Raw genomic sequence first — 14,146 nt, forward strand, 5'->3', positions numbered from 1 at the left:
CGCAACATGATTCAGTTTTTCGAAGCGTTTTGAAAAAGCATACGCTGGCGACACCTGCTGGTCAAAATAGTGTAAAAGCCTCAAAATCTTTCCAAACATTACACTTTTTACAAAATAATAGCAAAATTGTCCTTATAACATGTTTTTAAGAAAAATAAATTATTTAATTTAACTATGATATGTATAATTAATAGTGTATTATGTGATTTTAGTTTTATTTATCATAATAAATCGATATACGAAAGCATTTTGACACTGCTGACTGTATTTAACTTATTCAGGCATATGTTTAACATGTTTCCACTATTTATGGAGTGATTTAAAGAAACAGTATGTAAGAAATGTATATCAATTAATCATAAAATGGCCCTGATATGTCATTAAGAAATCATTTTCATTTCAAATACTTATATCACTGACAACAGTGGCCCCCAGCTAACAAAAAAGGTCCCCTGGACGTCCCCTAAATGTCCTCTGCGAACGTCCCCCGGACTTTATCGTGTAGGGTCCCCTGTCACGTCGGGCGGACGTCCTCCGGACTTTCACAAGGACGTTTGCAGGACGGTCAGCGGACTTTCGGGACTTTTAGGGGACGTTCGCCTAAAGTCCTCAGCACGTCGTTTTATTTCATTACAACCAATGAAAGCAGACACGCTAAACATTGTTTACCACAAAGTTCTTTATTTTAATTGAACAGTTGTCATTTTCCTGTGCTCCGTGTTTGTGTGTGCGTGGGTGCGCGAGCTCCCGTGCGCGTGCCTGATCTCCCGTACGCGTCATGCGGCTTTCACATAGGATGCGGTGTGTGCTGCGCTTGCCGCTGGGTTCGGCGCAGCCAAGCGATTTGTGCTCTGATGGCCAGACCAAAGTAGGCGGGGTTTTCAATAAATTACTACGGTGTTTATATTTGCGTTAAATAGTCGACGAGGAACAGAGACTGATGTTGCTCGTCTCCATTTCACGTAACTTTAAGCATACCTACAACAAGCTGCTTGACTTAAAACACACCTGACATGCCAACTTGAATTGCTACGTGTTTCCATGAGACGGCTTTCCTTCCGATGTCTCTGTAGGAGCATAAACTTGTATTATAAAGCCCTTAGAATCCGGAGTATAAGCTTTCGTCCATTTTGCTTGTTTGGATGCCCCGTTTCTATTGCCCGCGCGGGTAATCGTCACAGGCGCTTTGCTCGGCGCAACAAAAAACCACCCTCGCGCGGCGCAAGCCATTGAAATGAATGGGTTTCATAGCGCAGCGCAGCGCACACCGCATCCTATGTGAAAGCCGCATTAGTCAAACGCGCTTCTGCTCCGTGTGTGTGCGTGTCTCTGGCTGTCTGCTGGACTCCGATGTCAAATATTTCCGTTGTCTTCTAACCTAAAACAACGAAATGAACACATTTAAAAGTTAAGTAGTTATTATTTATTAGGGTGGTTTCCTGTTGTGATATGTGATTTAATTATGTATTGTAACCACCGGAAGTGTTTGTAAATAACGTATGTCATGGTGATGATCAAAAGTATTTCCGGTTGCACCTTTTGATTAGTAAAACAGAACCAGGTGATTGAGAAGCATGAACGACTCTCTGGTCTTATTTTGTCACACGTAACATGGTGTCAGAAGTGAAAGAGTAAAAGACGGATTTAAAATTCGCATTATGGATGGATTAAAACCTCCTGCAGGACTTGATTTGCGTCAAGGGAACCTATCAGAAAACTGGAGAAGATTTCGACAAAGGTTTGAATTATATTCAGTGGCAAGTGGCTATGCCAAGAGAACAGCAAAAGTGCAATCATCCCTTTTTCTTCATGTTGCGGGTGAAGATGCAGTTGAAGTTTATAATACTTTTACTTTTGAAAATGATGATGAAAGATATAACTTGGTGAAAATAATGGAGCAGTTTGAGACATACTGTAATCCGAAAAAGAACATTACATATGAGAGATACAAGTTTTTTACGTGTGTACAAGGAGAAATGTCGATCAGTCAATATGTAACAGAGCTGAGGAGAAAAGCTAAATCATGTGAGTTTGGAGAGTTGGAGGAATCTCTTATAAGAGACAGGCTTGTCTGTGGAATCAACTTAGACTCTTTAAGAGAGAGACTTTTAAGAGAAAGTGAAGCAACTCTTGAAAAGTGTGTGCAAATATGTATCGCGTCGGAAACGACGAAAGCACAGATGCAACAAATGCATGAGGAGAAAAAAGCGCAACTCACTATGACTGAGAGCAGACACATTGATGCAGTAAAGCAAAAACAATCGTGTAAGAATGAGTGGAAAACAAAGACCAAAACAGAGAGAGCAAGTTTCAAATGTAAAAGATGTGGAATAGAACATTTACCACGTAGTTGTCCTGCGTTTGGCAAACAGTGTAGAAATTGTGACGAAATGAATCATTTTGCAAAGATGTGCAGGTCTAAGAAAGTGCATGCTGTTGCAGGAAACGTCACAGAATTATGTGATGACTTATTTGTGGGAATAGTACAAGCACAGTCACTGAAGCACACAAAAGCATCACTTAAAGAAGAATGGACAACTGATTTAAAAATAGGAAAAACCTGTGTGAATTTTAAGCTTGATACAGGTGCACAAGCAAATGTCATTCCCTATAGCCTGTTAGAAAAAATGGGCAAAAGAAGAATGTTAAGGAACTCAAATGTTAAACTGTCTACATACACAGGAGAGAAGATCTCAGTGAAAGGTCAGTGTGACTTGGCAGTGAAATATAAGACTATGCCACTGGTTGTCAGATTTGTTGTGACAAAGAGAGAAGTAAAGCCAGTATTGGGGATTCAAACATGTGAAGAATTAAATCTTGTACAGAGAGTAATGATGATTAATGACATGGACATATTCACAGAGTATGCAGACGTGTTTGAAGGCATGGGATGTTTAGAAGGAGAACATTCTATCAGAGTGGATGAAAACGTTACTCCAAAGGTACACCCACCAAGAAAAATACCAGTTGCCATGAGAGAAAGGCTTAAAGCTGAGCTTGAAAGAATGGAAAGAATGAAAGTGATAAAGAAAGTTGAAGAGCCCATGAAATGGGTGAATCCTTTTGTGATAGTGGAGAAGCCTAATGGCAGTCTGCCGATCTGTTTAGACCCTCGTGACCTTAATGCAGCAGTGATGAGAGCGCATTATCAATTGCCAACTGTTGATGAGATCACATGTAGATTGCCCAAAGCTAAATATTTTTCAGTGCTTGACGCAAGCTCAGGCTTTTGGCAAATTAAACTGGATGATGCTAGCTCTCGTCTTTGTACTTTTAATACACCTTTGGACGTTATCGTTTCCTTCGTCTTCCTTTTGGAATTAATTCAGCTTCAGAAGTGTTCCACAAAAAGGTACAGCAGTTATTTGAAGGTATTGATGGAGTTGAAACGTATATTGATGACATCCTTGTATGGGCTGAAACAAAAGAGCAGCATGACGACAGGCTAAGACAAGTGTAAGAAAGAGCACGTTTCAAGAATTTCAGACTAAACAAGGACAAATGCAAGATTTGTCTGGATGAAATAAAGTATCTAGGTCATATTATAACAAAGGATGGACTGAAACCTGATATGGCTAAACTAGAAGCAGTAAGAAAAATGCCAGTTCCAGAGTGTAAAAAAGATGTGTCTCGGTTTCTTGGGATGGTGACATTTCTTGCAAAATTTGTACCAAATTTGTCACAGCATACGACTGTTCTACGTGATCTTTTAAGGGATGAAGTTGAGTGGCAGTGGAAAGATGAACATCAACAGGCATTTGAGAAGTTAAAATTGATGTTAACAGAAACTCCAGTACTCCGCTATTATGATGTGAGTCTACCAGTAATTGTTTCTGTAGATGCCTCTAAAAGTGGTCTAGGAGCAGTCTTGCTTCAAGAGGATAAGCCTGTAGCATATGCTTCTCGTGCATTGACTGTGACAGAACAACGCTATGCTCAAATTGAAAAAGAAATGCTTCCAATAGTGTTTGGTGTAAAACGCTTTCATCAATTTGTTTATGGCCGAGAGATTGAAGTTCAGACAGATCACAAGCCACTTGAGATAATAATGAAAAAGCCACTCAACAGAGCACCAGCTAGAATCCAAAGACTACTCATGAGACTGCAAAAGTATCAGTTGAATGTTAAGTTCCGTCCGGGAAAGGAAATGCATGTCGCTGATGCTTTGTCAAGAGCATGTTTGGCAGAAACTGAAACTTCAGAAAAAGAGGACATCACAGAAGCTCAGGTACATATGCTGCTCACAAATGTGCCTGTGTCTGAAAAAAAGTTAACAGAATTTCAGAGAGAAACAGAGAAGGATGCCACATTGATGAAGTTGTTGAAAGTTGTACAGAATGGTTGGCCAAGGAAAATGAAGAAAGTCCCTAGAGAAATTCAAAATTACTGGAATTACAGAGAAGAAATTTCTGCTGTTGATGGTATTCTTTTCAAGGGAGAGCAAATTATTGTTCCTGCTTCAATGAGAACTGACATGTTACATCGGATCCATGAAAGTCATTTAGGTATCGAAAGTTGTAGAAGAAGAGCAAGAGAGGTACTCTTTTGGCCTGGAATGTCTAAGAGTATTGAAGACATGGTAAGTCATTGTGAAGTGTGCAGTGCGCATAGAAGATTTCAGACTAAAGAGCCACTACAACCTCATAGTGTGCCAGATAGGCCTTGGCAGAAGATTGGAGTTGATTTATTCACATATAATAAAAAAGAGTATTTGATCATGGTGGATTATTTCTCAAAGTTTATTGAAGTTGATTTGCTCAAGAATGATACCAGCACACCCGTCGCTATGGGCGGGCCTTAGGGGGCCGGGCCCGCCCTCAAGGACACTTGTGCCCCCCCAGTATTTAAAAAAATACTGTCATTTTAAATTATTAATGTTGCTAATTTTGTGTTGCATTAATGTTGTATTCTTTATAATTAAAACATTAAAAATATAAAAAACAATGGTGTGATTTTGTTTGATTGATGGGAATCTAGCTACACTGCAACAGCCTATCACGAGGCTACGTACGAAACGTACGTGACGTAGCCTATCTCAGTGTAGCTGCTCAACAGTTACCGCACTTTTTTAAACTGGATGAGTTTTCGCTTAGCTATACCGCTTTAAGATGGATATTATCCGCAAATGGTTAAAAGCCCAACAACAGTCTCCAAAAGACACGCAGCAGTCATACAGAAAGAAACTCCGGTGGCCTTGCAACCAATTTGGCGTACTGCTCCATTGGTTTTACTTTGTTATCTGACGATGACACCAACGTAACCGCTAAAATGTAAATTTATAATTGACTGACATGTTTGTCTCAACGAAAATGAACCTTCCGACAACCACACAATGTCGCAGGCGCTCTTGGCAAACAGATGAGAGGTTTGAAAAGGACATTGACGCACACAGGCGAGAGAGTTCGGGTCTTCTCGGGTCCGTAAAGAAAAAACACATTCATTTTTAAATTACCCGAGATCCGATGCCGCTATTGTTGTACTCGACCCGTGTCCGAGGCACATGTGAAACTTTTAGACCCGAACCCAGATCGTGTCTCGGGTCGGGCCTCGGGTTTTCTGATCTAATTGGACCCGTGAAGACCTCTACCGTGGATCCCGACCCCGGGCCTAACAGACTACTACATTCAGAAGATATGGACTTGTTCACTGCGGTGATTCAGCTTGCTTCTGAAAAGGACCTCACTCACAAGTTTAATTCCGAGTGGACACTTTATTAATGAGGAGCTTCTGCTCGGAGAAACGCCGCCTGCCGCTGTACTGACAGGAGGGAAGGGAGAGACGACAGCGCTCGCTCGCCTCCACAGTACCTTAGGTTCTAACTCTGCGTGCGTGTGTGTGTGTGTGTGTGTGTGTGTGTGTGTGTGTGTGTGTGTGTGTGTGTGTGTGTGTGTCTCATGGCAATGCGTAACCCTCTGTTGACTGCTTTAAAATGCAATGTTTGAGAGATGTCTCTGGTGTTACATGTAATATGTTGTATAGATTTATGGATATTCATAAAATTGTTTCTATATGTAATGTGGTGTGTAGGCTATAGGCTATCTGGTCATATTGCTGATGGTTGTTTAACGTTATGATCACGTGCTGCGCGAATAGAGTATATTATTATAAGTATACGTACTTTAGGCTAATAATAAGTGTGCCCTCCCATGCATTTCATATGCCCCCCTTAAGACTGAAGTCTGGCGACGGGTCTGGATACCAGAAGTCTGACTGTCATCAAATTGCTGAAGTCACAGTTTGCAAGGTATGGGATTCCTGAGGTATTAATTTCTGATAACGGACCACAATTTGCTTCACAAGAGTTTCGCATGTTCTCTAAAGAATGGGAGTTTCAGCATAAAACAACAAGCCCTCACCATGCTCAATCAAATGAAATGGTTGAAAGGGCTGTACAAACTGTGAAACGGATGTTAAAAAAGACTGAAGCAGATGAGAGAGATCCATACATTTCATTGTTAAATCTGAGAAACACACCTTTGGAAACCATAGGAGTCTCCCCTGCACAATTGCTAATGGGTCGGAGAGTGAGAACAAGGTTACCAGCATCAACTGTATTACTTAATCCTAAAACAGTTTCAGCTTCAGTGAAAGAGTCATTGGAAAATCGTCAGAAAAAGCAGAAGGAAAAGTTTGACTTTGGAACAAAACAGCTGCAGAAACTAACAGTAGGAGAAAATGTCAGAGTATGGCAAAATGGTGTGTGGAATCCAGCACAAGTTACTGCTCTGGCTGAGCAACCAAGGTCTTATGTTGTGGAGACACCTGATGGACAATTGTATAGAAGGAATAGGAAATATCTAATGTCCAAGACAGGAGAATACAAAGCAAAGACTGAGGAAGTGGATCAGAGTTTAATTAATGACTGCCATGAGACAAGGGCTGTGTTGGATGATAAAGAGACTGCAAGTTCATGTACTGGTCAATTCAAAACTCGAAGTGGTAGAATTGTTGCAAAGCCACAAAGACTTATTGCTGAAATGTAGTTTTGTTATTTGCATATTGGTGATTGATTAATGATACTGGATTGTTTGAAATGTTGTGATTTTATTAGTGTTAAATAATGATGAAATTGTGTTGTTAATTTAAAAAAAAAAAAAAAAAAGAAGGATGTTGTGATATGTGATTTAATTATGTATTGTAACCACCGGAAGTGTTTGTAAATAACGTATGTCATGGTGATGGTCAAAAGTATTTCCGGTTGCACCTTTTGATTAGTAAAACAGAACCAGGTGATTGAGAAGCATGAACGACTCTCTGGCGTCTTATTTTGTCACACGTAACATGGTGTCAGAAGTGAAAGAGTAAAAGACGGTTTTAAAATTCTGGCTGTCTGCTGGACTCCGATGTCAAATATTTCCGTTGTCTTCTAACCTAAAACAACGAAATGAACACATTTAAAAGTTAAGTAGTTATTATTTATTAGGGTGGTTTCCCAGACAAGGATTAGCTTAAACCAGGGCTATGACTCAGTTTAATTATGAAATATACCTAGTTTTAACAAACATGCCTTACTAAAAACATTACTTGTGTGCATTATGATGTTAAACAAAGGGCACTGATGTATTTTAAGATTTCCCTGTCTGGGAAACCGCCCCGGTATGTTTAAAATGTCTTGCAAAAAATCTGTAGCAAACATTTAAAAGATAAGGGAGACAGAATTCTGTGCTAAAACTAGAAACCATGCACAACTCACTTTTACCTATTTCTTGCTTATGGCATTATTGTTGCTGTTACAGTTCACTCAAAGTAAAGGTGGCTAAATGTGGACATACAGTTCTGTGCAAAAGTCTTAGGCCAGCATGCTACCATTAGATTAGTTGTTTTTGCAATTGTATAGTGATCATATATAATTATTTCTCAGTCTCTTTATTAGAATACAACCAGAAAATACAGGAAATGTGTATGTGGTATTAAAAACAATATAAACGTATAAGCTGAAGTGTCAAGTGTTTGGGGTAAACTCTCCTTCCACTTGAGTAATAGCAGGCAACTGCAGGATCTCTTAAACCTAAATGAAATTAAATTTTAATTCTAATCATCAAATGACTTAAAGCTCCACTGTGTACTTCTTTTAGTTAATTCTTAGCAAAAACCCATGTTTTCTTTCAAAAGTATGTGCTCATTCATGTGTAATTACTTCCACCCCACTAATCAAAGTATTCTCCTAAGTGTAGAATCTGCTATTTAAAATACATACCGCCGTATCGCTCTCTGGCTGAATCCATGTTGTGCCTCCATCTTTGAAAAACATTCGCCGACGAGGGACATTCCTGAAATTCAAGCTCCGCCTTTCGCGCTTTCAGAGTACACTCAAGCTGGCCGCGAGCTGAAGCCTATGGAGGTTGCATGTGTAGGCGGTATACGTCATCAAGACAGTCTTATTTCAGAATATAAACAATTATAAAGCTGACATTTATTCTTAGTTAATTGTAAATTGATGTAATATGCTTATGACTTGCGAATGTAATGCTCAGTTAATTTAAATAAACCAGGCTTGATGACGTATGCAGCCTGCGACCTGCGTAGACTGAATCCTTCGGCCGCACGCCGAGATAAACCTGCGATCTAATGCTTTGATTTGAAAGCCTGTTGAAGACATATTCTCGAGGACATTAAAACAAGTCGCCAAGGAAGCGAAACTGGGATTTTAAACGACAATGGGACGGGAAAAACATCAAGACCAAAGTCAATATTGGAGTTAGTTTTTCAAGATGGGGCTCAATGGACACTGACGTTGCTAAGTTACTTTCTATCTTCACCACAGGTAATTCAGCATATTCGTTTACATCTATACAGTTTATGTTGTAAACTTGAAGTTTTATAGTTCCTTGGCTAACTATAGCATGGTTATGCAGTTAGTGTAAACACGCATGTGCTTTTGTGTGCTCGAACACGCCGTCTCTCCGCCCATTTATGTAATCTGAGGTACTGAGATAAATGTTTTTCATCTTTTCTGACCTCTAGCACAAACACACGGTGTACAGCGCTATTTTTAGCCTTTCATTGATAAAACTGATCTGCGCGTCTTTCGTTTCATTTTACAAGCGTGTGAAAGTTGAGCGATCTTATTTCACCAATATCAGAGAAAGCTCTTACATATACACCGACATGTAACGTTTACTTAAACATAAGCATTGGACTCTGACATATTAGTTCGCGTCCATTTAAACCCGTCATTACTCCAGCAGCTGTGTCTCTCTCGTCCACTTGTGATCTGATTGACGAAAACACATCTTAATACCAAGTTTAACAGCCCCTGTGATATTTTTCCTCGCGTCAATGAAAAAAGGAGTGTCTAAGCTACGTTTATGGTTGCTTTTTGTATGTGATTTTAAGCAGACATATCATGACAATCAGACTTTTTACATGTTTAACATAAATCTGTGTGCTTTGATGGATCACAGGCAAATGACATTGCAAATTGTTCATTTTTTTTCATTGCTTTTGCTTTGTAGCTACTGGAAGCCATGTTAACCTTGGCATGACACGGCCACCGTACTAGTTAAAACGCGTTCCGAATGGGGGGGCGCTAGAAAGTAATATTCAGTTGGTTGTCATATAGACTTTCACCGCTTGATGGGAGTAGATCCTACACAGTGGAGCTTTAAGGCTTTTTTTGAGGAGAATGAAGTCCTGAAGATGTGTTTCGTGCCAAGAGAGGTCACTAAATACAGACTGATGTCTGAAGAAGACACTTACTTCTGAAAATGTTTTGTTTTTAATTGTGTGTAAATTTTTCCTGTATTTTCTGTTTGTAGCTTAAAAAAGAGTGAAAATAAATATGGATGGACATTAAAACTTTGCTAAAACAACAAAGCTGATGATGGTGGCCTAAGACTTTTGCACAGTAATGCATGTTACCCATTTTATGTGTAAATGCAAATCGTTATGAATATGAATTCTCCCAGTATGGTTTCGGCTGGTCAGGCTGGTGTAGCAGGATTGTTTTAGAGGGGTTTTGGCCTTTTGTAGCTGGTCAGGCTGGAAGACCAGCTAACCCACCAGCATATACCACCTTGGCTAAGTTGGTTGGCTGTCTTAGCTGGTTTAAGCTGGTCCTCCAACCTGGCAAAACTGGTACGTCAGCTGGTCTTCTATCCTGACCAGCTACAAAATGAACATACACATCTAAGAGAGAGCATAGGTCACACAGAGTATAAAAAAGAGTTTACTATGACATAAAATAATGTAAGTTGTCTTATACATTGATCTTTGATATTATTGTAGGTTTTTGTGTTAAAGGCATCTTGAAGTATACTATGTAGAGTATATGATACTATATGTATCCAAAGCATCAAACATTATTTTAATTGCTATTAATGTTTATGTGCTATTAAGATTTACAATGTACATTCTTATTTACAACATTACAATTTACATACAATATATATACAAAAATTATTTTGAGATGTTTGGGATTCACACAGACTCACTATAATTCATTGTTAGTTGCAAGTGTGAAACTGAGCTGCTGAAATTCGCCCTGTGTAACTGTAGCATCCTCCTATTTCTCATCTCCCAAACTGCCTCCCCTTTGAAGAAACAGATAACGAATCTACAAACAAAAACAATCCGTAATAAACATAGGTAAAATGTCAGCAGTGACTAGTAATGTTGCATCTGTTATGGCACATACCATCTTTTGAAAGTCAGCTTGGCTTGCTCATTGTCAGCTGCATTTTTCCAACCACTGCTGTGGTGTTGTCCTGTATTTGGTCTACTTTCAGAATGATTCTCCACTCCAGGATTTCTTTCAAGAATGAGTTTTGAAACATTAATAACATTACTAACTACACCAGTAAACCATGCCTATCAATATCAATAATTTAAGATAAAAAATAACAAAATACTGTACCTTGATTCATTATTGGAAGAAATTGACTGATGTGCTGCATTTGTGATAAAAAACAATTAATTCGATTTAAAAATGGATGATGTAAGTATTGTAGTAACTGTTGTAAAATGTTGAATGCTCTATCATTTGTAAGTCACTCAAGGCATATGCTAAATTAATAAATATAAATCAAGTAATCATCATTATACTACAAATACTGTACACTGAGATTAAGTATATTGTTTCTTAATTCCACACAAGTATAACAATTTAAATGGCTAATAGCATTAAAATGTACTCACAATAAGGTGCCTCAGGCAACATCAAAACATCTTTTTGTTTTTTCTTACTTGTTGCTCCTCATCTATAAAAGAATGATAATATGAAAGTAAATCATAGTGCCCTTATAGTTTCACCTGGCTTCTCAGGTGAAAAACTACTAATTGCTGTTAATAATGATTCATTTTCTTCACTTTCAAACTGGAAATCTTATCCTCAGGTCTAGAAACAACAAGACAAAAAAGTAGTATTTGATATTATTAAGAAACTTACACAATGATTCCCACTGTTTAAAATCATGTAACAATGAATGCAGTGACAATGATACCACCTTCAATAATAATTTCACTTTCAGATAATTTATTGTCCTACTGAACTGTGAATACCGTAAAACTTCAAATAATAGCCGAGTCCCAAATAGACGCCTGTCTCTTTTAGACGCCTGGTGTGACGACAGGTTTGGGTAAATAAACGCCTGTCTCAAATAAAGGCCTGGTCTGTTTTTTAGTTTCGGGTTGTATTTAATCTTCTAAAACCCGTCAGATAGTCTGTTTAAGACAGTTCTATGGTGCAGATTGAACACCCTAAAGTTTTTTTGCTTACCGGTAGATGTCACGTGACAGACGCAGTCGTTCCTTTACTCATCACTATGACAACACAACAAGCTTCGCTACTGTCATCATCACCTCAATCCTGGCGACGAAGTGGCAATCGGGAGAGTCAGGACTTTTCCCGGTGGGCCGGTAGTGTTTTGGGGCTGCTGATAATAGCCGGGCTTTCAGTTTTTTGTCATGCATGCACTCCCGCCACACATTGTATTTCTCACGCGGAAACACTATTTATCATATTTAATAGGGAATGTGGAGTTGACGTCACGCGGTGTTGCGTAATGTGTAATCCGCCATATTTGCAGGCACCCGTCCTATCCCGCTGTATTTGAATTCATGTGTTGGAGGTTGTTTTTGTATTTTCTGTCGAGATTTTAATAAACTTCGATATGTTTGGTCAGTACTGCTCGATCAAGCAGGTCACGCGATCGTTCAGGGAGGAAACTGAACAACGGAATACGTTTTTCCAGCTTTTATTCGTGGAAAAAACAAAGGAAGCCGGTGCAGGAGCTGACGAAAAGACGCCGGATCGCGTGGTTTGCCTGCTGCAATCAGGAGAAAAACCTTTACTTTTCAAAAAAAAAAAAAAATCCCTGCATCAGCGAGAGTGTGTTCGCTGCATATTCAGTCATTCAGTAATTTGTGATTAATAAAAGCAGAACCACTTAAATTGTCTTGTTTTTATGCTAACACTGTCAAACTAACTTGCAAATGTAAGTTATTGATTGATTCATTCATTCATTTCTGATCACCCTAAACACATGAGTTATAAAAATAAATATTTAGACAATTTTGACGATTGTAACACATATTTTTTATTAAATGCAACTGCTCAAACCCACTGCTTGTGACTCTTTAAATAACAACGTTAGCTAAATATTTAGCATTTTGTTTGTTTTAATAACTTGGCCAAAACAGAAGTGCCATCTTTTGAACATGTGTTGATTCATCGCACAGAATACAACGGAGAAATTATTTTATAGAATCATTAAGATACGTAGGTATTAACACATTGTCAGTAAATAGCTGGTGACTCCAAAAGAAGAAGTGTCACCTTACTATAAGCTTGAAGGGATTTATAGCTCTTAAACTCCTGCAAAGTCTAAATAAAGTCCTGCAAAAACAAGGTAATTGACCAGATATGTAAGCGGAGGTCCGTAATCCAGTCTTGGGCTGCTAAATAATATGGATCTATGTTGTTTATTTGTCCAAATAAAGTTTTTTGGCAGTAGCATTTAGTTTCTCCCGATAGGGTCCCTTCTCTTTTTCTTTCAACTTCTCGATTTCTTCCGTTCTTCTTCAATTTTACCTAGTTTTAGCTTAACATGCCCAGAATTAAATGGCATAGCGGTCGGCGGTGCCTCTAAACATGGCGCCCACGTCCCATAATGCAACACTGCGGTGACGTACATTAACATTCCCTATATGCTGCAGCGCCTAAAATGTATCTGGCCGCACTGCTCTCTCTCTCTCTATCAAGCCCGTCTTCCCTAGAGTTCTAGTCGAGCGAGCCAATACAAAAAAGAAAGAGGCTACACAATAGCCAATCAGAAAATAGCACTGTTGTATCTGGGTAAGATTTCACGCAACAACCAATAAAAAAACATATCATTGTTTGCTTTATTTATACTGCCAATAATTTAAGACTGTTGTTATTACACGAACTAATTTGTTAAACACATTCAAATTAAAAATAAAACGTAATATGTGGTAACCTCCTGCTGTCATGCTGGAACAATTAAATTAAAAGCCTGTCTCTTATAGACGCCTGTCTCTTTTAGACGCCTGGTGTGATGATAGGTTTGGGAAAATAAAAGCCCGGGCTATTATTTGAAGTTTTACGGTAAATGTGCATTTAAAGAAAATAATAGACGACATGCATTTTTCTTGATCATTACAACTCTTGGTCAATATACATTACTGTGCAAAAGTCTTGGGACACCATCACCAGCTTTGTTGTTTTAGCAAAGTTTTAATGTCCATCCATATTTATTTTTGCTCTTTTTATTAAGATACAAACTGAAAATACAGGAAAAATGTACACAAAATTAAAAACATCAGTCATTAAAGACATCAGTCAGTATTTAGTGTGACCTCTCTTGGCACTAAACACATCTTTAACTAGTACTGCATTCCTGGGGCCTCATTTATCAAGCGTGCGTACGCACAGAAGTGTGCGTAGGAACAGTTTTACGCAAAGTGTGGAATTTATCAAATTGCACTTATACGTAGAAATCTGTGTAAATATACGCACACCTCTGAGTATGCGTACGCAGAGCATCTAGTGGTAGAATAGCGATACTACACAGGACCCTGTTCCAGTGATTAAAGAAGTGTCTATTTTTTATCCACAAGCAGGTGTTAAAAATGATTAATGTCAGTATGGTAACAGCAAATAATTATAATGATTTATTTGTGACATCAT

The 14,146-nt window shown here is 38.6% G+C and overlaps 1 long non-coding RNA gene across 2 annotated transcripts; it reads right to left on the reverse strand.

The window, feature by feature from the left end:
- Window positions 1–1,286: 1,286 nt before the first annotated feature.
- On the reverse strand, window positions 1,287–11,492 carry LOC141350944 (uncharacterized). Of its 2 annotated transcripts, none has more exons than XR_012359040.1 (5): window positions 11,137–11,492; window positions 10,856–10,889; window positions 10,637–10,750; window positions 10,434–10,555; window positions 1,287–1,378 (listed from the first exon to the last, which is right to left on the reverse strand). It is a non-coding gene; the product is annotated as an uncharacterized lncRNA (long non-coding RNA). The 2 variants fall into 2 exon arrangements; XR_012359041.1 differs by lacking the exon at window positions 1,287–1,378 and adding an exon at window positions 7,322–7,371.
- Between the last annotated feature and the right edge of the window lie 2,654 nt (window positions 11,493–14,146).

The sequence above is a fragment of the Misgurnus anguillicaudatus genome, chromosome 19 (assembly GCF_027580225.2).
Source record: "Misgurnus anguillicaudatus chromosome 19, ASM2758022v2, whole genome shotgun sequence".
Taxonomy (NCBI): domain Eukaryota; kingdom Metazoa; phylum Chordata; class Actinopteri; order Cypriniformes; family Cobitidae; genus Misgurnus; species Misgurnus anguillicaudatus.